We start from the raw sequence: 20932 nt of genomic DNA, 5'->3' as shown, positions 1-20932 counted from the left end.
GCCCTTTTAAGATTAAGCCCCTACTAAGCACAGTCTTCCCTGAGCCATCCTGGTAAATGAGAGAGAATGGTTCAGAGAACCTCCAATCAGCAGCTCCCATTCAGCTTCTCTCCCCCACGTAGCTCAGAGGAGTGAGGGCTACGTTTTGTCTGTTTTAATTCATTTATATCATTTCTCATTATGGGCAGATCCAGATATACCATTATTGAGACATAGCAGACCACAGTTTCATTGTATGTGTTTTTTCTGTTTTACTCGCATTTGGACTTTGGAGATAATATGAACACCCAGTATCGTGCCTGGTTGTTGGCTTTTATATGCCTTCAAGTTACTGTGCAGCACAGTTTTTGAGTTTGAGCCCTCGTCACAAAAATACAAGTCTATTTCAATTTCCCTTAAAAAAAACCTACAGTTGTAAAATAGACACATTTTTTAACTTGAAAATATAAAACTATAAGACAAAATTCTTTCCTAAAATCCATTCTTGGAACTCCCATTGTCTTGAAGGAGTGGTGTGTGGGGTGTCTGTGTGTGTGTGTCTCTCCCTCTCCAAGGACAGAAGATGGAATTTGGCCCATAGTCAGAAGCAAAAGGCCAAATTGAAGGGGGAAATGTTTAACAATAAATGGATTTTGTTTTGGGACTTCCATGGCCTTACACAGTGCAGGAGCCAGACATATTTCTGGTTTAATGAGGCCGTGGTTTGTAAAAATATAACTTTGGTGCTTGAGTCACTGAAAGAACAAATCCCATTTAGGTATTTACTATTTTTATGGCTTTATTTCTCCCTGGCCTGCCATCCATCACTTCTTTCTTTCCCTCGTGCATTCTTGTTATGAGTGCTTGATCATTCTTTCTATAGGAGAAATACAGAAATGCCAAGTTTGTTGGAAAAAAACCCTCAGATTTCACTACATATCATCCAATAGCAAACAATAATATTCATACTAGCCTTGAGCTCTTGCTCTGGAATATTAAACTGCTTTTTAAAAAGACTCTCCTGAGACTAAATCTTTAAAAAGTGTGACTCAACGCATTATGAATCAAACTTCTCTCCTCAGCTTCTGACGACCCTCAAAATCTTTTTTCTCTCTTTTTATTCAGATTTCAACCCAAAAGCACAAATAATTTGGTTTTAAGTAACATTTATGACCTGATTTAAACCCACAAGAGCCTGGGGGTTCCAAGGGAAGGCTAAGATTCCCTCCTGACACTCCTGAACTGACAGTTTTACACTTAAGCAGGGCCCTACTATAATGTATTGGTTACTGTGGGCTTGCATGCATATGCTCTGTATTGCACAGAATGTTAGTTGTCCTCATTTGTTTGTGGGCTGTGCCACCTACTAGTGGCTGATGCAAAAAAAAGAGGAGATAAATCAGCGGTTCTTGTTCTTTTTTGTAGTGCGCTCATTTCACAGGATTGGTGAGCATCCTCTCATGCTTTCTACCTTGCACAAGCTTGTCACATCTCTCTGGAGTCTATCCATTTTCTTTCTTTCTTTCTCAATCAGCAGCATGTTTGTATCCCATTAACTTGGATAACTAGGGGTAAACCCCAAAATTGCTACCCATAGACTAATTTCACAGTGGGAAGTAGAGCAAGTTTTCAGGCTGGTGCTCCCTCAGTTTGAGCAGTAGGTAGGATGTTCTCTGGGAGGGCCCCTCATTTCTTCCCTTGTTATACTGAGGCCTGGATTAATTAACCTTCCTGGATTGCAGCAAAGCCCATTCTCTTCCCCCCCGCCGCCCATCTGTTGGTGGGTGATTATTGGTGAACCAGGGACTTGAACCTAGGTCTCCAACATCCCAGGTGAGTACCTGAATCAGGCTATAGACTGTGACTTGCTCTCATTCTCCCCAGTCTTACCCCCATGAGTATTTATTGGAACAACTTTAGTAGGAGAGATTGAAAGAGGCTCACCCCAGAATACCCAATAACCTGGCAGAGCAGGGACATGAAACCAGGCCTCCCACATCCAGGGTGAGTACACTGATTACTAGGGGCCACGCACCAAAAAATTCCCAACCTGCTCATCCTCTATTGTCTCTAAGGTCACCTCTAAGGGGCAAGCTTGCATTTCTGGCTTTTAGGTAGGAGAGATTTATTAGAGCTTTTTATAATAACTGAAAGGGAAGGACACAATGTTGCCAGTTCTCACAATTTTATGGTGATTTTGATGGTATTTGGTGTTTTTCCTGAAGTCTCATTTCCTGGAGATGTGTGGTTACATAATTAAATCAGCTTTCATTTAAAAAAAATATTTCTAGCCCTCATGATTGGTGAGAAAAGCTTGAAAAGGTGATTCCTGAAGACTCAAAAAGCAGAAAACAAATAGAAAAAACCTTGGTCCAAACTCCCGGATTTGTTATTTAAAAAAAATAACAATCTTTAAGTCAATCTCTTGATTTTGGGGGGGACTGGCCTGGTTTTTGAATGCTTGTGGATATATATGAATGTCATGCTTCACAGTCTCCTTCAGTGAAAGGTTGAGATATTTCAATCTGGAACTAGCGAAGGTATCTTTAAGAAGCCGCTTTTTAGTAAAAGAATTCCGAAACAATTTTAGTTACATACAGAAGACAAATAGTCAGAAGTCCATTTAACTACTCTTATCTATTGTATTACAGAGGAGAATAGAAGGTTATAGGCCAGAGCTCATGTTCACTGCCAAACTTTTTCCTGCTCCCGCTGGAATGATCAGGCACTCCTGGCTGTTCATTGTATCTGGTTTTAGAAGAGGAGTATGCCCCTTATCTCTCAACTAAAGAAATCAAAAGATTCCTTTTCTTTTCTTTTCTTTTTTTTTAAAGTGGACTGACCAGATAACTCAGTGAAAAAATGGCTACTTTATTCCTGAACTACATTTCCCCAGAAACCGCAACTCTCGAGTCTAGGGCCATGCCTTCTTCCCAGGTGTAAAAACTCAAGGCTTTGTTCATCTCTCCATTACGGGGAGCTCAGCCAGGGTGCACGGCAGTGTTCCAGGCCTCATTGGTCATCCTGGAAGGTAACAAATGCACTCTTAATTGCGGCAACTTAGTGATGTACTTTTTGGATGATCTGGATGTGAGTTATCTCATATATTAGGCTGCTTGAATATTCATAAGTCTCTCGCTAGAGAGAAATCCACAAAAAACCTCTTTGAAACTCTAAAACACGCTCCGTGTCTCAGGACCTGCCCGTTCCAGGATTCGCTAGAGTGGTTCTCAAACTTTTGTACAGGTGACGCCTTTCACATAGCAAGCTTCTGAGTGCGACCCTCCACCCCTTATAAATTAAAAACACTTGTTTATGTATTTAACACCATTATAAATGCTGGAGGCAAAGTGGGGTTTGGGCTGGAGGCTGACCACTCGTGACTCCCCATGTAATAACCCGACCCCCAGTTTGAGAACTCCTGCTCTCGATTATCCCACAACGAAACATCTGCAGTTCCACTGCAGAAACAAGATGTACCAAAAATGTATCTGAACCCTTCAGAATCTTAAAGTTCCAGTTTTAGCTTGAGCGGCAGTTGGAGGGAGAGAAAGAAAAGGGCGTTTATATTTTGTAAATAGATTCACCCAGCTTTTCTCTTGGTTATTTTAGTATGAGAGGAGGCACCATTATGTTTTTCAAATAAAATGACAAAATTTATTAATTGAATTGTGCTGATTTCAGTCTAAGAAATAGATTGGGTGTATGTGGAGGGGGCTACTTTTGTAACAATTGACAGTGTTGTGTAAATGTGCTCTCTTTTGAATGTTGTAAAATAGTGTCAGCAGAGTACTGGTCTGGTCCATGTAGCAACACAGCTGAATCATTAATAATACTGAAGTGCCTATGTAGAGCTTTGAAAATGAGATTTTTGCCCTTTTTTTTCCCTAGGAGTAAATTGGGTCAGAGTGTTCCCAAAATTTACATTTCAATTAAAAAACCCAATAATAACACATTGTGCTAATAGTGAATGATTCCTACTCCGGGAAAGATGATATCTCCTGTTAGTTTGTTAATGAAAAGCCCCTTCATTCAAAAAGGCCACACATCAGTGGCAAGAACTCTTCTTCCTTGTTCTATCTTCTTCAGTTAACTTAAATCCATGTGAGTGTAAGGCACCGTCTTGTTTTCACTATCTTGGTTAGATGTATTTAGGGTTTGCACATTATTGTCCTTTATGGATATTGCTTTTCTGAATTTTGAGTTTTTCTCAGTATTTTTAAAATGTAGACACCTGAAAAATTAGACAAACTTGTCCTCTTTCCTTTAGAGGAATCATCTGTTTGGGGAAAAAATACTGTTCTAAATGATTATTCTATATAGAACAGTTCATGCTTGCATCTCCTGTGTGACTGCAAACCCTTGTGAATCTTAATTAAAATGCTATTCTCTCCAGACCCCCAAAGCCTCTTTTCATGTCAGCCTAAAAAGAACAATGTCAATCACCAGTTGCATAAGTGAGAGAGATTTTCCTTTTGTTTATGGCCACTGTTCATAGAATGACCACTTTCACTTGAATTGATGATTTTAAACTTTGTTTTTCTTAGTTTAAAATGCAGTAGATTTTTTTTTAATCAAATCTTATAAGCAGTCACTGAACATGAGGAATCAACCAGTGCCTATCTGAAATGTAGCATTTGCAAGGCTAAACATTTCACCTACAAAAACAGGAATAGATCAAACTTACTATACGTAGGAACCTACTTATAGGAACTCAGATATAGCGAAACACCATTTATAGTGCAGTGATTCAATGAGAATAAAAGAGATTTCACTATAAGTTTGTTCCTCTCTAGGTGTAATATATGTATAATATAAAACTACCTTGTATAAATAGGACCCCAACCAAAAGGTGGTTTAGGCCAAAATTTTAAAGAGTGACCAGTGATTTTGGGCACCTCACTATTTGTCTAACTTGAAACGCAAGTTAGAGGGGCCTGATTTTGAGTAAGTGCTGATCATCCACCCTCTGAAAGCAGACCCCCTTTAAGGAGTCTCAAGGTAGGCAGCTGAAATCACCAGTAATTTAAAAAATATTTTGGTTGATCAGACTTCTACCGATACCTTGAAATGCCCCTGAAGCAATCTGGAAACCAGTGGAGTCTCTATAGCATAGGTATGATTGCTCTGTACTAGAAACACCCCAAAGTAAGTGGACAGCTACATTTTGCACTAACTGAAGTTTCCACGTGGCTTTCCAGAGAAACCCTGCAAAGAACTTGCTGCAATAATTCAGTCTGGAAGTTACAAAAATATGGATAATTGTGAGGGAAAGGGTACAGCCTCCTAGCAAAATGATGATGGAGCCTCCAATCTGGGTATCGAGCAGTAGCCAAGGTTCCAATAGAACCCCTGTATGGCAAAACGTAGTAACAAAAACGGGCCCCAACCCAACAGTCAACATGAGAGATCATTTCTGTTTCCTCTCACTGATTCCCCTGCCTCAACAAATCACCTCTGACTTATCTGGACTGAGCTTCACGCAAGTGAAAGCTATTTGGTGCTCAGGCCACTTGTTTGGAAACCTAACCTTAGCCACTCAGGTTGGAAAATCTCAGCCAACAGAATTTCAGGTAGGGGCAACAGAAAATTATAAAGAAGTGGCAAAAAAGTATGTTTTTTGTAGCAATGAAACACACAGGATTGAGCTGGGTAGACCCATAAGGCTAACTTGTTGCACATGTCAGGTATTTTTAAAGGCTGACCGTTTCCCTGTTCCTAACCAAATTTAAGATTTTATATATTGACTGATTTTCTAAAGGCACTCTGGGATACTTTTATAATATTTACTCATTGATCCAAAATAAAATCCAAATATAAGATGTCCTCATAGGATTTCATATTTAGAAACAGTTGGGGAATAACTCTGGATTTACACTTGGGTGAGAACAAAGTTTGAATTCTTTTAGCTTGAAATAATTAACAAAAACAGCAGAAATAACTACTGGCTATTTTCCCCATCATACCCTTCTTTAGTATTATGCAATTTAGCCAGGATCACTTGTAATTCTGCATTCTCTCAGTGATAGGTGGAATTAACAAAAAAAAAAAAAAAAAAATCACATGCTGTTTGCAATGTCCGCTGATGTATGCCCTTAATTTTTGTGGGCTGGATTGTGAACCTCTCACTCACATTGGTGAAGAGTTAATCTCCTGCACAGTCCCTCTGACTACTCAGATGAGTAAAGTCCTCACCAGTGAGAGTATGAACTTCACAATCTGGTCCTAGATTTTGGGGGGCATTTTGTTTTGTTTTTCTATATTTTTTTCTTCTTATGAATTATCCTTTTATTATTCTTATTCATTTTGAATTCTTATAAGACTTTAGGGATATTATTGGCAAATATAAGTAATAAGGAGTTGTTTATTAGGAGGACAGTTTTATTATTCTTAAATTGTGGTTCTTGATTGCTTTCCATAAGCACAACTCTGCCACCCTGAGTAGTACCTTAGAATGGACTATATTCTGATAACTGTACACACATGAGCAGTTTTATTGAGCGGGGCTACTTGTGGAGTAAGGTGCTACCTAGCATGACTAACATGGCCACACATGACTAGTTCCATTGATTTCTATGGGACTGACTGAGTAGTAAGGTATTACTGAATGTGAGTAAGGGTGTCAGAATTTGGCCATTTTTTGGATTCTGGCATACAATATTTGTCATTCTAATTTTGATTCTAGTGTATTAATAAAAACAACGAGGAGTCTTTGTGGCACCTTAGAGACTGACAAATTTATTTGGGCATAAGCTTTCATGGGCTAAAACCCACTTCATCAGATGCATGGAGTGAAGAATTCAAGCAGGTATATATATTACAGCACATGAAAAGATGGGAGTTACGTTACCAAGTGGGGGGTCAGTGCTAACAAGGTCAATTCAAACAGGGTGGATGTAGCCTATTCCCAACAGTTGACAAGAAGGGGAAATATCAACAGGGAAAATTACTTTTTGTAGTGACCCAGCCCCTGTCTGGGTATTGTATGAATGTTCTCTGTTTTTAGTTTTAGAATTGCACTGTTAAAAGGTTTATTAGTTCTATGAGTTAGCAAACATAACTGCTCTGGAAGTTGAATGTTTTTTGTTGTAGTTGCTGTTTTGGATTTCTTATTTGACTTGATTGTATCTTTATGAAGGTCTCACATTTTGCTTATCTTTCCCTCTTGGATGGTGTTAGTCTCTGCAGCATCTACTGACTGGGTAATTTCTTCTATCTGTCCTCATTAGGTTAAATCAATTGGGCTTTGGCAAGATAACGTGGAAGAGCTAGAAGAACTGCATTAACATCTACTGGTCACCTTTATAAATGATAATAAAATGAATGATTATTACAGTATCCTTGTCTCAACTCAAGAAAATTCACATGGTGCCTCCTACCCTATCAGCTCACCGTGTGCAGTGGCATGTAGGGAGATGCTGTGGTGGCATCTGATTTTAAAGCATTGAAAGTGGTGGCATGAAAAATATTAACAGGCTGATTAACAGGCTGGAGAGTGAAACCAACCATTTTCTCCACGTTACTCATGGATGAAGACACTCTAGTGCATGCTGTATAATGTATATAATCAGTGTTAGGACTTTTTCGGCTTCCTTATATACAGAGATGAATATACCTAACAAGTTTGAGTTCGTTTTCTATGGATAACCATCCCGATTTTAGATGCTTGGCCAATTAAGCCTGCAAAATGGATCAAGAAATCTCACAAAAGCTTTATTTTAGCACGTCTGCTTTTTTTCTGCATGGCCAAGGTGCCAAAAAACAAAAAAGGGGAAAAAAGAAAAGTTTTCTGATCCTACAGTACATGAGAAAAGGTTTGGTTCAAGTTAGAGCCGAGTGAAGGTTTGGGGAGTTCGGAAAATCCTTTTTTCCTCCTTTTTCTTCAAATTGGTTCTCTGAGCAAGCGTTTTCCGGACTTTTGAAAGCTGAACCCCTCACTTCAGGAAAACGAAAACAAATGTTCATCTGTTAATTCTGCCATGTGTTGGTAAGGGACAATTGATCTTAATTTCTACATTTCCTGCAGCTTCCACACTTTTGAGGCATGCTGATGTAGATCTTCATAATTCAATACTTCCTCTCTTCTTACGTGCATTGATGAGCAGTGAAATATGTACCCATGGTGATATTTTAAAGTGTTGTCATCGCATCTGAGTTCGCATCCATGGAAAGAAAAGGCACATTTTACATAGCAGAGTGATTATTTCAGTTCTCTGCAAACTCAGGCAGACATTACTCAGGCTCTGGACATCAGCTGATGGATATTTGTCTCCCTTCCCCCAATTCTGCCCAAGCCTTACGCCAGGGGTAGTCAATTAGTTTTTGTCAAAGTCCAAATTTCTTGGTCAGGGTATAGTCAAGGTCCAGACTCCAGAGAAAATAATTAAAAAATAACAATGATAAGTAACTAAAAGGATTTCAGGGTCCATTCAAAAGCATCTGGTGGTCCTGGATTTGGCCTGCGGTCTGCCTCTTGACTACCCCTGCCTTACACAGTGTGGGAAAGGATAAGGGACCTTTCCACTCTTGAATGACACAGCTAAGGGTTGGTCAGAATTACAACCCCTGTGCTTAGCAGGATGCAATCCTGCTACTGTAATATTGTCCTGGGGGCAGGGAGTAGGTAGAATCAAAGTTCTGATTTCCTCCTTCCTATTGCATGCCAGCCAGAAGAGGCGGGGTGTTGCACCCCTTAAGTGAGTGTAGCAGTTTGTGTTTCCACCTGCATACTTGAGAGCTTTGGGAGGCATTTTGTTTCTAGCCCTGGACTGTGCTGAACCAGGCACATTGTAGCTCATAAAAGTTGAAAGGGCAGAAAGGAAATTCAGTGACAAATCTGGACCCAAAAAGCTCAATTGTGTAGCTAGTTACTTTAGTGCTGCTATGTATTCCCATCCTGGAGGGTTTCTGAATTACAGGTTAAGTATCAGAGGGGTAGCTGTGTTAGTCTGGATCTGTAAAAAAGCAACAAGGAGTCCTGTGGCACCTTATAGACTAACAGATGTATTGGAGCATGAGCTTTCATGGGTGAATACCCACTTCGTGTCACTGAATTACAGGTTGTGAGAGATGCTGTGTTTTAAAAGGGACCAGAAAGACACCCCTAATTTATAATTTCAGTAATACCTAGTGAAATACTTTTTGCCTAAATAATGGCTATATACATTATGACTCATGCATGGAAACATGCTCTTTGGGTTAAATCGACAGCTGAAAGAAACAGAATCTAAAACAAAAAGGAAATGGCAAATGATAAGAGTGATATAACTTTCAGGTGTAAATGTATTATGTACACTTTATGCAAAGAATTTTCTACTGAGTCCCATATAATATGTTCCTATGTTTTCAATATCTAACATTAAACTGTGCATGTCCCAAATTGGACTCCAGATTTTGTAGCATTTGTGCAGGTTGTCTATTTATGACCAAAATGCTCTCTACCATTTTCAGAGGGGACCGTATTAGTAGCCACATATGAGTGAGACAATTTAAGACAAGTGCACATTTGATGGTTAAATACAATAGCGTAATCAGGTTGATCAGTATCACTTATGTATAGATGGGAGAGGGAGGTGTGCCCCCCCCCCCCCCCCACACACATATCTATCTCTTAGGTATTAGAAACAGAATACAAGTCATGAATTGTTTTACCTTTGACCATGAATCACAGTGGGAACATATTCACATGATATGGAATAATGTTTTATCTCCATGCTCTCTCAAACAACTCTCCAACATCAGCAGATTTGGACATCCTCTCAATGGAAAACATTTTGAATGTCTGTGCTGTACAAAGTTCTAGGTTGCATCATTCAACATCAAGTTATGTGACCATCAAGTATTCTAGTTCTTGCCAGCTCTGGGTTACAGCAAGCGCTTCATTTTGAGAGCATTTACAATACATATAGGAGTGTGTCTCAGCTTCTTTCATTTTAGGCCATTTTGTTTGAAAAATCCACACAATAAATTGCAGTGAACTCAATTTATCGCCCGTGAAGATGAAAGGTGGTATAAGTGCTGTCTAGATTCGAATATGTAAGTAGAAGGCGTCTAAATATTTTAAAGCTGGTCTTTACACCACTAAGCATCCCTTCCAGCAGATATCATTTAAACTTTAAAAATATAAGAACACTGAATTAAATGTTTATCTAGCTAAGGGAAGCCTCTGCTATATCTTAGGGATAGAACAATCACGCCTGAAAAGCTAGGCTTGTAGAAATCAATGAAGTCATCTATTTGTGTCATTTCCACTCATTATTTCAACCTTGCTGGGTGAAAGCTTGGCCCTAGTGAAGTCAATGGGAGTTTTGCTACTGACTTCAGTGGGGACAAGGTTATCTACCTATCACTTTACCTGTTGACCAGTCTTTTTTTTTTTTTCCCCTCCAAGATTTTTTTTCTCTTAGTTGAATTTTTCATAGTCTCCCCTAGTGAGTCATGACCCCATAATTTTGGAATAGATTTTAAATTGGGCAAAATGAGGACAACCCATCATAGCTTCAAAATATTTGCTATTAATGGTCACCTCTGTGAAAATTTATTGTAAGTTGCTTGATGTGAAACGAATCACTTACAAAGAACACCTTTTAAAAAATGATTGTTAGTCTTTCTTGGCCTCTACAAGGGTGAGAGGAAATATCTGTGTTAAATATTTTTGAGTGGCTTTTCTTGTTGTGACACATTGCGCTTTTATACTCATTTATGTACATAAATCAAGCAACACAGCAGGAGAGCATAGATTCAATGTTGCAAGTAACTCTTGGAAGCTCTAGTAAATTATATATGCAGTGTGTAATACATATAGGTATGTGTGATTTATGACTAGATAGGGCAAAAGGGCACACAATGTTCCCAACATCCATAAATTCTCTTGTGGCCAGGCTTGTGTGAATCAAAACATAACCGAGAAGTTTACAGAGGCTCCATGGATCACAATTGGAACGTGCCTGCCTTCTTCATTGAAAGAAGGTAATAAATGCTTTTCTCTAAAATATTGCTCCCTTGTTGTCAATGTAATTTACCCTGGCTCCAGGTTTCAGACTCTTACTTCTCTGATTGTCTAGTGTATGGCAGGAAAGTTGTAGTGCCTCATCAGAGGGTCATAGCAGTCATAATTTATTACACATGGTGGTCCTAGGCAATAGGTTACAAGAAGAGATGACTCTGGGGACAGTTTTGGATGGTTTCAGATGTGAAAGGTTATTTCCTGGTTTTATGTAAGGTAGACTGCATGAAGGGGCCTGTAAAGCTCTAAAACAACATATGAAGGATGAGTAGAAGAGGAAGGATCTTCTAAGGTCTTTGCTTTTGGTCTTAGCTTTGGAGTAATTGTGAAGTCTGGAAACTCTTAGGAGAACTCAGGTACCATGGGGTTGACTGTTGATCAAAAATTCCTCTAAAATGCTATCAGAAAATTCTGACTTCTAAGAAGTTTTCTATGAGACTTTCAGTTAAGTAAATTAGTTTGACTTGCTGGTAAGTCCATTTCAGTCAATGAAGAAACATGACTATAGCCGGCCTAATTTTTTTTTTTTTTTTGAATTTTGTAATTTTTGATGCAAAAAGATACCTTTTTTTTGCAATAATCTCTGAAATAATCACCTATTTTTTTCAACTAGCTTTAAATATGCCAGAATGCATATAGCAGCAAGACCATAAGAACAGCTGTTCATCATCTGACATTTTCAGCAGAAGATGTTTATTCCTCACATAACTCATCCGAGTTGCTATGATACCCTCTGCAGTATCCTTTAAAGAAATGACTAGGAAGCTTGTTTTGAATTGGTCAGTCAGAACAATGAACTTTGTAACTCATGTTCATCAATGGGTGTTTATCCTGGGTAATTGCATTATGGAAGTGTAGAGTAAGTAGAACAATATTATAGCAGCAGCATGGTCATTTCTACCATACAGCAGTGACTTATTTGATCTTCCACATTATTGGGAAATAATGTGATTGCAATCCTGAGGGATGGCATGGGATGTCAATTTCAATTACCATTGTCTAGAAACAATGTCTTCTAAGCTATCCATTATTGGTTGATGTGACCTGCCACTCAATACCTACAATAAGTTGTGCAGCCTATGCATACAAAGGGTGGGGACATGGACAGAACTGATCATTTGAATTTGAACTCCCTGGTTCTTTTGGATCGAGGCAGTTTGCTAAATATTCCTTGTAAAAAAAATTCTGTGTTTGAGGGTATAAAAGTGAATCAGCTTTTGGAAAAGTATCCAGGATGCATTGCTGTCTGAGGTCATACATTACTATTTCCTATCTTACCTAAACACTGTTCAAAAAAAGATTGCCATCTGTTCCAGTCTCATTATAGTCCAAAGTCATCACCCTGGAAGAGCAGGTTATAAATCCAAATAAAAAAAAATAGACTTTTTTCTTTAACCTAATCTTTTAGCCTGTCCAAAATCTCACTTACAGTACATAAGACAGGACATTTCTCTTGCATAGTACATATATATTGTGAATGTAATATTTTTAATTGTGGTTTAATAAAGAAATGCTTGGCTTTTAACAAAGTTTTGTTGTCCTTCAAGGATGGTGAATTTAAGAGGGTGGTCAGTGAGTATTTCAAATATGCTAAGTTCTGATAGAGTTCCAAAGATATTACATTTGGGGATCTTTCATCATGGGTGGATTTCTCAGGATCTAGAGCAGGGCTGAAAAGAGCCACTTCAAAAACTGAAGAATCCCTTCCCTTGAGCCATTATCAAATTTCTGGCTGAGATTGAAACTGGATCTGCCAAAGTACCACATGAAAAGCTGTTTCAGTATTTCAGCTATGACCACATCCAAAAATGTAAAAATTTCCTAGAGAGAGACATTTCTTGTAGCCCAGTTTTGTAGACTGGAGGTCTGGACATTTTTGAAATGCATTACAGTATTTGGATGCTTTATCTGAACCAAACCTGAATCTCCGAAACATTTGGACTTCTAGTAGCTTAAAGTTGACTATGTATAAAAAACAATTTAATTTCTAATTTTTAGTGGACAGCATTTATGTAATTGTCAGGTTAGTAGTAAACCATGTTTGGTTTTGGTCAGGCAATAAATTTAATTTTATACAGTTAGGGCAAGTCACAAACTCATCAGCACACTTTATCAGGAAATATTGTGTAGTTTAGACATTTCTGTTGTCTTATGTGCAATAGAATTGTAATCACCTGTATTTAAAACTAATGGATTTGAAATAACCTACAGGCTTCCACTTTAATGAGAGTTAGATTAATGAAAAAAGACCCTTTGCCTCAGATTGCATGACAACATTTTCAAATTACATTCCTGAAACAGAGAATTCACTTATTCCGAGTAATTGGATGCTGACTAGGGTTAATACGTACAATGTCCTTAAATGAAAATGTTCTATTGTAAGTGGGACTGTATGATACCTGAGGCATTCTCAATAGATTTGGTTGGGCTCTGAGTTAATTATACTGCTTGCTATTTTTTGAATGAATTCAAGCATGAATTCTACACAGTAAAGATTGGGATAATTATATTCAATTCTGCTTGGTGCCCCGCTGAATGAATTGACCTTTTAGATAAAACTAGTCTCTTGAGCAGGAAACCTGAAGAAAGCCTGCACAAAGCAACCAGATGCAGAGGGGGGTTGGAAAAAGCTTTAAATGAATTAAATAAAAATGCTTAAGGAGCAGGAGCATCAGCAAGATTGATTTTTTTAGTCATGGAAAAAGTATTCTTGTTTTGGTGGTGGTTTTGTATACTCAATACATAAAGGTATAATTTAAAGCCATTGATTTTTCGAAGCTGTTTTCTCATCAGTAACATGACTAAAAAGTAACAGTGGTAAAGCACTAGAAAAGTTCAGTGTACACAGGTGTCCCACGCTTCAGCAAGGTACTGTAATTGCAAGCTGTGACTGCAGACATGGTGCCAATAACGCTGACAGCAAGACCGGCTGTCTCGTCGCACATGCAAGACTAAAATGAGAACTCTTAGGAAAGACAATGTTATCAAAGGGGTTGATTGAAAAGAAAAAGAAATCCAACTGCAAGGACCACAGAGGCTCTCGCTGCGTGAGTGCAAACCTGCAGAATGCTCTCCAGAAGCTCTTTGAGGTCTGCGGAGGGTTGTGTTAACCAGTCACCTGTTGCATTCCCATGGACTCTGGAAGGGTCCAAGAATTAACACATAACATTTATCTTTTGTTCTCTTAGAATCATAGAATCATATTCTCTTATTTGTATTAGTCTTATTTTAAAAAGATGACTGGGATCCCAAACACACACACACACAGTCCTTTATATTTATCTAATCACTTTGATTTTACGGTGATGAGCTCTGTAGAAATGCCTCAATTGAATGACAGATCATTCTGTCTTTGAGGGGGTAGGGAAAGACTTTTTTAGACATTTTTCCACTGACTGAAACATTTTCCACCCAGCAATATCTGCATCCTTTGTTCAGGTATTTCTTCTATAACTTCTCAGTGTCAGTTTCTTTAATATCGTTCACTGTAAAGCATAGGAGGGTGATAAAAAAGTTTATTGGGTGTTATAGCTTTTTTAATAAGAGGCAAAAAAATCCAATAATTATTATTTTTATTATAAGTGAAAAGAATCCAGCAAATTGGTCCTGCAAATCTTTACTCACATAAGTAATCCTTCCTCATGCAAACAACTCCCCATTGGTTTCATTGTGACTACACATGTAACTAAGGGAGCAGGATTTAGCCCATAATGTTAGCTGGATTTATGATCGAGGACAAGCATTTGTAACAACGTTTTAGATAGGGTTCCAGTCTCTTAAATGCGTACATTATCTGCTACTGATATATCATTTTTGTAGACACTACAGTTGTCACTCACTTCATTTAATTAGATTATGGATGCTAAATTATCTACTAACATAAAATGTGCTTTTTATACTGCAGATTACAAAGGTTTTAAGAAGTTTAATATGCTACTTCTTAAGTGGTGAACAGTACCCTAAAGGATTCATAATATATATATTTTTACTGCACTAGCATGCAAACATAGCATAATATTACTAAAGATGGTTAGTTGCAAATGGGATTTGGATCAGTGAAGTTGGCTATGATTTATTCTTCATAAAGCAGAACTAGGAGGTATAAAATGGTAAATATAGTAATCAAAGGCTTGTATTTTGGCAATGAGATCACTGAGTCGAAAACTGAATATCTTTTGGTCTTTACACTTCAGTTAGCTACCGTCATTTAGGTAGGCTAACAATGTATTTATTGCATATGGTTCCAAGTTTGTACTGACTATTAATGCAGGATAGCCAATTTTTGTTCTGTTTTCCAAACCATTATTGTGTAATCTTCTGTGCATAGGGTTTTGCCGCACCTTACTGCATAAATTCTTTGCCTTATTTATGTCTGCTTTTAGTTGTATGGCTGCTAAGGCGTTTGTTCAGCAGAAGTAAATAGTTCTTTTTGATCCTTAGACTGTGGAACAGGGATTCACAAAATGATTATGTTGATAATAAAATGGCTCTGAATTGCTGGGAACAACTTCAAGAATTTGATTGGTTACAAGCATCTAAATTAATGCAAAATATTTACTTTCTCCGCTTTTGATAATATTGTTGAAAGCTCAAGAGCTTTTACAAATTAAGGGTTTACTGGTAGTTATTTATAAGAAGGCCCAAGAACACAATCAAACCTCTTAGTCCCCCTCCTTGGCCCCTTCCCTCAGATACAGTATAATATTACAAAAGCAAACCTGATCCTCTACCAAGTATCCTAACCCAGGAACATCCTGTATTTCTGCAGCTCACCTCCCACTTCCCTGAAGAGTTCATGTTCAACACAGTTTTCTTATAGGTTCTGCACACAGAGGGATCTCATATTGGTTTTACTCTAGTATAAGTGAGCTCAGAACCAGGCCTTCTGATTACCTAGCATGAATAATATACCCAGTAGTGTTTCCCAGTAACTCCCAGCAAGTATGGGTTCAGAATCCTTATTCACATGAGGTATCCCAATGCAATGCCTGCAATGAGACTGGTAGTATGAGCAGTATTGCTAGCCTGAAGACATCAAAAATCATGAGATTGGCCCTCCAAATCATGTTTTTTAGTCTGTCTTTTGACTTTTTAACTCCCCTCTAGTCCTCTGCCAATGCATGTGTAATAATTTCACATTGAAAAGTCAACCTTTAAATGCACGCCTCTCCCTGGCTGCTCAGACGGAGACTTCACTTACCCTCTCTTCACCCCTAAGAGAGGGAAAACGCCATTCATTTCCTGTTACTGTCTTGACCCGAAAACAACACGCCTCTGCATCCTGCTGCCCCAGGACTTCTCTATCTGGGATAGAGCACCACTTCCCCAACTCCCCCTACTCCCACTGCCCCAGGGCTTTTCCCATGCCTGAGTCCCAGAAGCACCATATTCCCAACTCCCTCATCCCGTGTCCCGCTGCCCGAGGACCCTCTCTCTATTATAGGGCCATACATGAAGGCAGAGCAGGTCTGTGTTCTCAGTCCCGAGGTTCTCATGCGCAGCTCTCTCTCTGCATGGCCAGCCCTGCAAGCTACAAGACCAGAGGAGTTTTTTGCATCATCTAGACCGTTCTTCCTGCAGGTGCCAAAAACCCGTGACTAACGATCAAGTCACAAGAGTTGGCAGCACTGCACTTCCACATACAGGTAGACTATAGGGAAATGGTGGCCATCTTGCTTCATCCCCATTGGCAGAAATTAAGAGAGCGTGGCCATATTGAATAAGAAAAAATTCCTGAGTTGGTGCCATGTTTTCAAGAGACTGCATGAGTAAAGATTACTCGTAAGTGTAAGGTTTGTGGTATTGAGCACAGTCTGCAAACATATGAGGAAGTGCCAAATGCCTCCTCCAAGGATCTGTGTTTCCTAAGTGTCTGTTGAAGTCAATGGGAGATGAGTGCTCAGTGCTCATAGAATTGGGCTCTTGTATCTACAGAGAAAGTAGAAGCTTGAGCCAGGCTTTTTACGCAATGAAAACTTACATAAATAGCATGGGGGTAAGATTAGCAGAAACAGACTGGCAAGTAGAAAAAAAGCAAAGCTTTTTAGCATTCTGCCGGAGTAATCGTGGAGTTTTGGATTGGTGAGAGCTCTTGTTTTCCCATTCCCATTTCCTTCTCTTCCTTTGCAGCACTGACTGATTACCATTGTTTGCATGTATACGTCAGCCCATTGCTGCTTCCGGCAAACAGGTTGGATTGTTTAATTCTGATTAAAATCTTATGATGGATAGGAACAAAGATGAGAGACCTTCTGCCAACCCCATGTGGGGATGGAATGCAGGTCACATTAATGATTTCGCTCCTTCTCGAAGGATGAATCCTTTCCCCTCTTCCCAGCTAAACCACATGGGAAATGCACAGAGCAGTTCAGTTGGGATCTGGGAAAGAAGGAATCTTAGCTCCACACTGCAGCTGGGAGGAGTGATTCTCAGCACGGGTAGACAGATTCCTGCTAGCCAGGAGCGGCGCCAGGGTTTTTGACACCCTAGGCGGGGGTCCTTCCGCCAGGGGTGGTTCCAGGCACCAGAGCACCAAGCGCGTGCCTGGGGTGGCAAGCCGTGGGGGGCGGCCTGCCAGTTGCTGTGGGGGCGGCAGTCAGGGAGCCTTCGGCAGCATGCCTGCGAGAGGTCCGCCGGTCCCACGGATTCAGCGGCAATTCGGCGGCGGGTACACCGAAGCCACGGGACCGGCAGATCACTCGCAGGCATACCATTGAATCCGTGTTACCAGCGGACCTCCTGCAGGCGCGCCGCCAAAAGCCGCCTGACTGCCGTGCTTGGGGCGGCAAAATACATCGAGCAGCCCCTGCCTTCCACGCTCCCGGTCGTCGTCGGCAATTCTGCGGCGGGGGGTCCTTCCGTGCTCCCGGTCTTCGGGGCACTTTGGCGGCGGGTCCCGGAGTGAGTGAAGGACCCACCGCAGAATTGCCGCCAAAGACCCGGAGCGCAGAAGGACCCCCTGCCGCCAAATTGCCCCTGAGGGCGGCAAAATGCCACCCCCCAAATCCTGGCACCCATGGCGAACGCCTCGGTCGCCTAAATGGAAGTGCCGGCCCTGCTGCTAGCTCAGCTAGAGGCAATAGCAGTGTAGACGTTGCAGCACTGACTAGCCACCCAAGTCCAGGCTCTCCTCACCCCTTGGGTCTGAGCTGAGCCGCTGCCAGTGCCACCACATCCACACTGCTAATGTTAGCATGCTAGGCTGAGCTGAGCTAGCGGGGGTCTGTCTGCCTGCTCTGGGAATCGCACCTCCCAGCTGCAGTGTGGACATAAGCACTGAATGCTTAAGGCTGCAGTAGCCCTTCTAGCTGATGCCTTTACTACCCTCCACGTGGAAGGTTTGGTCAGTGAATTTAAACGGGTGTAGATCCACTGGTCCGGCTTGTACCTTCTTAATGTAAGTTACACTACGGTAGAGAGAAAAATAATATTCAGTGTGTGTAGGTGCAGTGGTACTTAAGAGTTTATGGGTAGCAGATAGAATTCTATGGTAATCCTCTGTTATGTGTTAGAAGGCAAACTGGAAGTCAGTGGTCTGGATCTTGTTTGCTTTGCACGGACATTTTCGTATGTTTAGCAATCTGAGAGATGAAATTTATAAATGGCGGGTGGAGGGTCGCACAAATGAATGGGGAAATTCTTTGGGGGTTTTAACATTATTTGGGTCTTTCAACAACAACAAGAACAAAAGGAAAAATCTCTCCTTAGTTATTATCTTTCATGGTTCATCAATAGCAGAGAAACAAAGTCCCGCTCATGACCTGCTGGCTTTCTTGCGGGCTGGGGTCAGGAAATAAGTGCTGAAAATTTAACTTTGATTTCTTATGATTTTTCAGTGTATTTATTGCTGGATAAACAGCTCTAGAAATCAGAGATGAAGTCAAATAGGATTCCTTTCTCCAAACACCCCAAATTTAGGGGGAGTCCAGCTCTGCATCTGAACGTTGTGGCATGGGCCCATCTGTGCTAGAAAATGAAAAAAATTGAGTTCTTCACCAAACCGAGCTTTTCCTGCATTCCATAGGAAGCCCCCAGAAGCTTTTAAAGAATGGGAGTGGAATTGGTGTGATTCTGAAGGCGGGGGAGGTGCAAGATATGGGAGGCCTATGCTGAAGGGTCTAGACCCCCTGTGCACTGCCTAGCTGAGATATCAGCTTTAACGCAGACCAGAATTATTCTCCTCACACTGACTTTCACAAAGCTATGCACAGGGACTAGAATGTGAGAATAAAATAGTCCCCTGAAGTCTCTGAACTGCCATATAGCATGGCAGAAAATATTAGACTAATTTAATGACTGGATAACATGGGACTATGGTGGAGCCTCACCTTCGGAGTGAGGCACATTTCATGCCCAGAAAGCCCAGTAATCTTTGTAGCTAGCACGTTAATGAGAACTTATGTTTTAAAAGTATAATAGGATGTTTCTAACAAAACAAGATGTTGCGCACCTCTGGTGTTGAGGGTGAAAAGCTGCAATGTGGTGTTTGTCCGACATCTGGTCAAATCCAAAATAATTAGGATGGATACCGAAGATACCTGGTGTGAACCTCTGCTTTAATAATGCAAATTCTAGGAATAAAAAGCATATGGAAGACCTACCGCCACTAGTACTGCTTCCATGTCCTATTGAAATGGGGTAACAAAGAATGTCTCGAACTTAAAAATAGGTAAAAAAGGCATAAAAACTTGTAAACACTTTACAAAAAGGAGTTAATCAATCATCACAATGCTCCTGCATTGCTATAATCTCCTGTATATCCATCCTATGGTACACAGTGGTTAAGGGCTAGATTCTGCACTCCTTGCATTGTGTACTACTCACACAAGTGTTGCCTTACAGGGATGTAGAGTTGAGTGATTTGTTCAAGGTCAACAGGTCAAGTCAGTGTCCAAGTCAGGAATAAAACAGAGGCGTTTCTCTGTTCTGGTTCCAGTCACCCAGCCATATTGCTTCATTCCCACAACAGCCTTCAGTTGTCTGTGTGACAAATTTTAGCTTTCTCCATTCTAACTCTCTCATCTGTAGTAAATAAATCCTTGAGTCAGAGCTGGCAGCTAGATACACTCTCTCTCCACTTGAAGAATTTCTCCAAAAGAGTCTCTGAATAATATCTGGCAGAAGATGTATACAGATGACTTAATCCACTCCATCCCCCCACTCCTGAGGTAAAATCTAATAGGGCAGAATCCTCCTCCCAGATTCACATAGTTGACATTCTGCTCTCTCTGCAGTGTGTGGGGACAGCATCACCAGTGGGGAATGGAGGAAGGTGCACACAGAGCACCTGCACCCTCTTGCATGCCATGGACTTCATGTTGGCTCCACCTGGGCCTGCCTGAAGGCAGGGTATTGGGGGCAGGCCCTGTGGCATCTGCAGCTACATGAATGAAGGGAGCCGAATACCCAGAGCAGAGGAGAAACGGATGCTGTTCCAGCCCCTATGTTGGAGTGGTGGCTCAGGGTGGAATGGTGGGGTGATGCTGAATGCCCTGTGTACCCATGGAAGTGTTGAGTTTTGTGCCTCTCCCTAAGCCCACAATTCACCTGTTGATTACTCAAGCCTTCTGCAGATGAGGTGAGTTTGACCGTGTGTGTCACATTTTGTCTTAAATAGGCTAAAGAACTGCTAGGAAATGTAGCTGATTCTGAATGGGACAAATGTCAGAAGCACATCCCACTCTGCTATTAATATTGCTCCAAATAAAATTGTCAATAGACACCCCAAAGGCCTGCAGAAACCAGAAAGTGCAGGATTTTTAAAGGGTAGCAGCCAGCTTCCAATTTCTCTCACTAACCAAAATTAAAGAAGCTTTCCAGTTGATGTATGGTAAGAGCTTCTTTGCTGTGCTAGAAATTTAATTTCCCCGTCTCCAAATCTGTGCATTTGTTGCCTTCTAGACATTGATTCCTTAAACCCATCAGCAACGAAATGGATCTTTGCATCCT

General features: G+C 40.5%; 2 long non-coding RNA genes across 2 annotated transcripts in view; both read left to right on the top strand.

The window, feature by feature from the left end:
- The window catches only part of LOC128848547 (uncharacterized), a 34998-nt gene extending 25635 nt beyond the window's left edge, over positions 1 to 9363 (top strand). The window contains exon 2 of the long non-coding RNA XR_008447066.1: positions 7209 to 9363. This is a non-coding gene — a long non-coding RNA (uncharacterized LOC128848547). The remainder of the gene's footprint in view (positions 1 to 7208) is intronic.
- Positions 9364 to 10730: 1367 nt separating this feature from the next.
- Positions 10731 to 12468, top strand: LOC128848546 (uncharacterized). Its single transcript, XR_008447065.1, has 3 exons — positions 10731 to 10947; positions 11598 to 11722; positions 12393 to 12468. It is a non-coding gene; the product is annotated as an uncharacterized LOC128848546 (long non-coding RNA).
- Positions 12469 to 20932: the final 8464 nt, after the last annotated feature.

This window comes from Malaclemys terrapin, chromosome 14 (assembly GCF_027887155.1).
Source record: "Malaclemys terrapin pileata isolate rMalTer1 chromosome 14, rMalTer1.hap1, whole genome shotgun sequence".
Classification (NCBI taxonomy): domain Eukaryota; kingdom Metazoa; phylum Chordata; order Testudines; family Emydidae; genus Malaclemys; species Malaclemys terrapin.
This window is presented reverse-complemented; position numbering and strand designations above follow the sequence as displayed.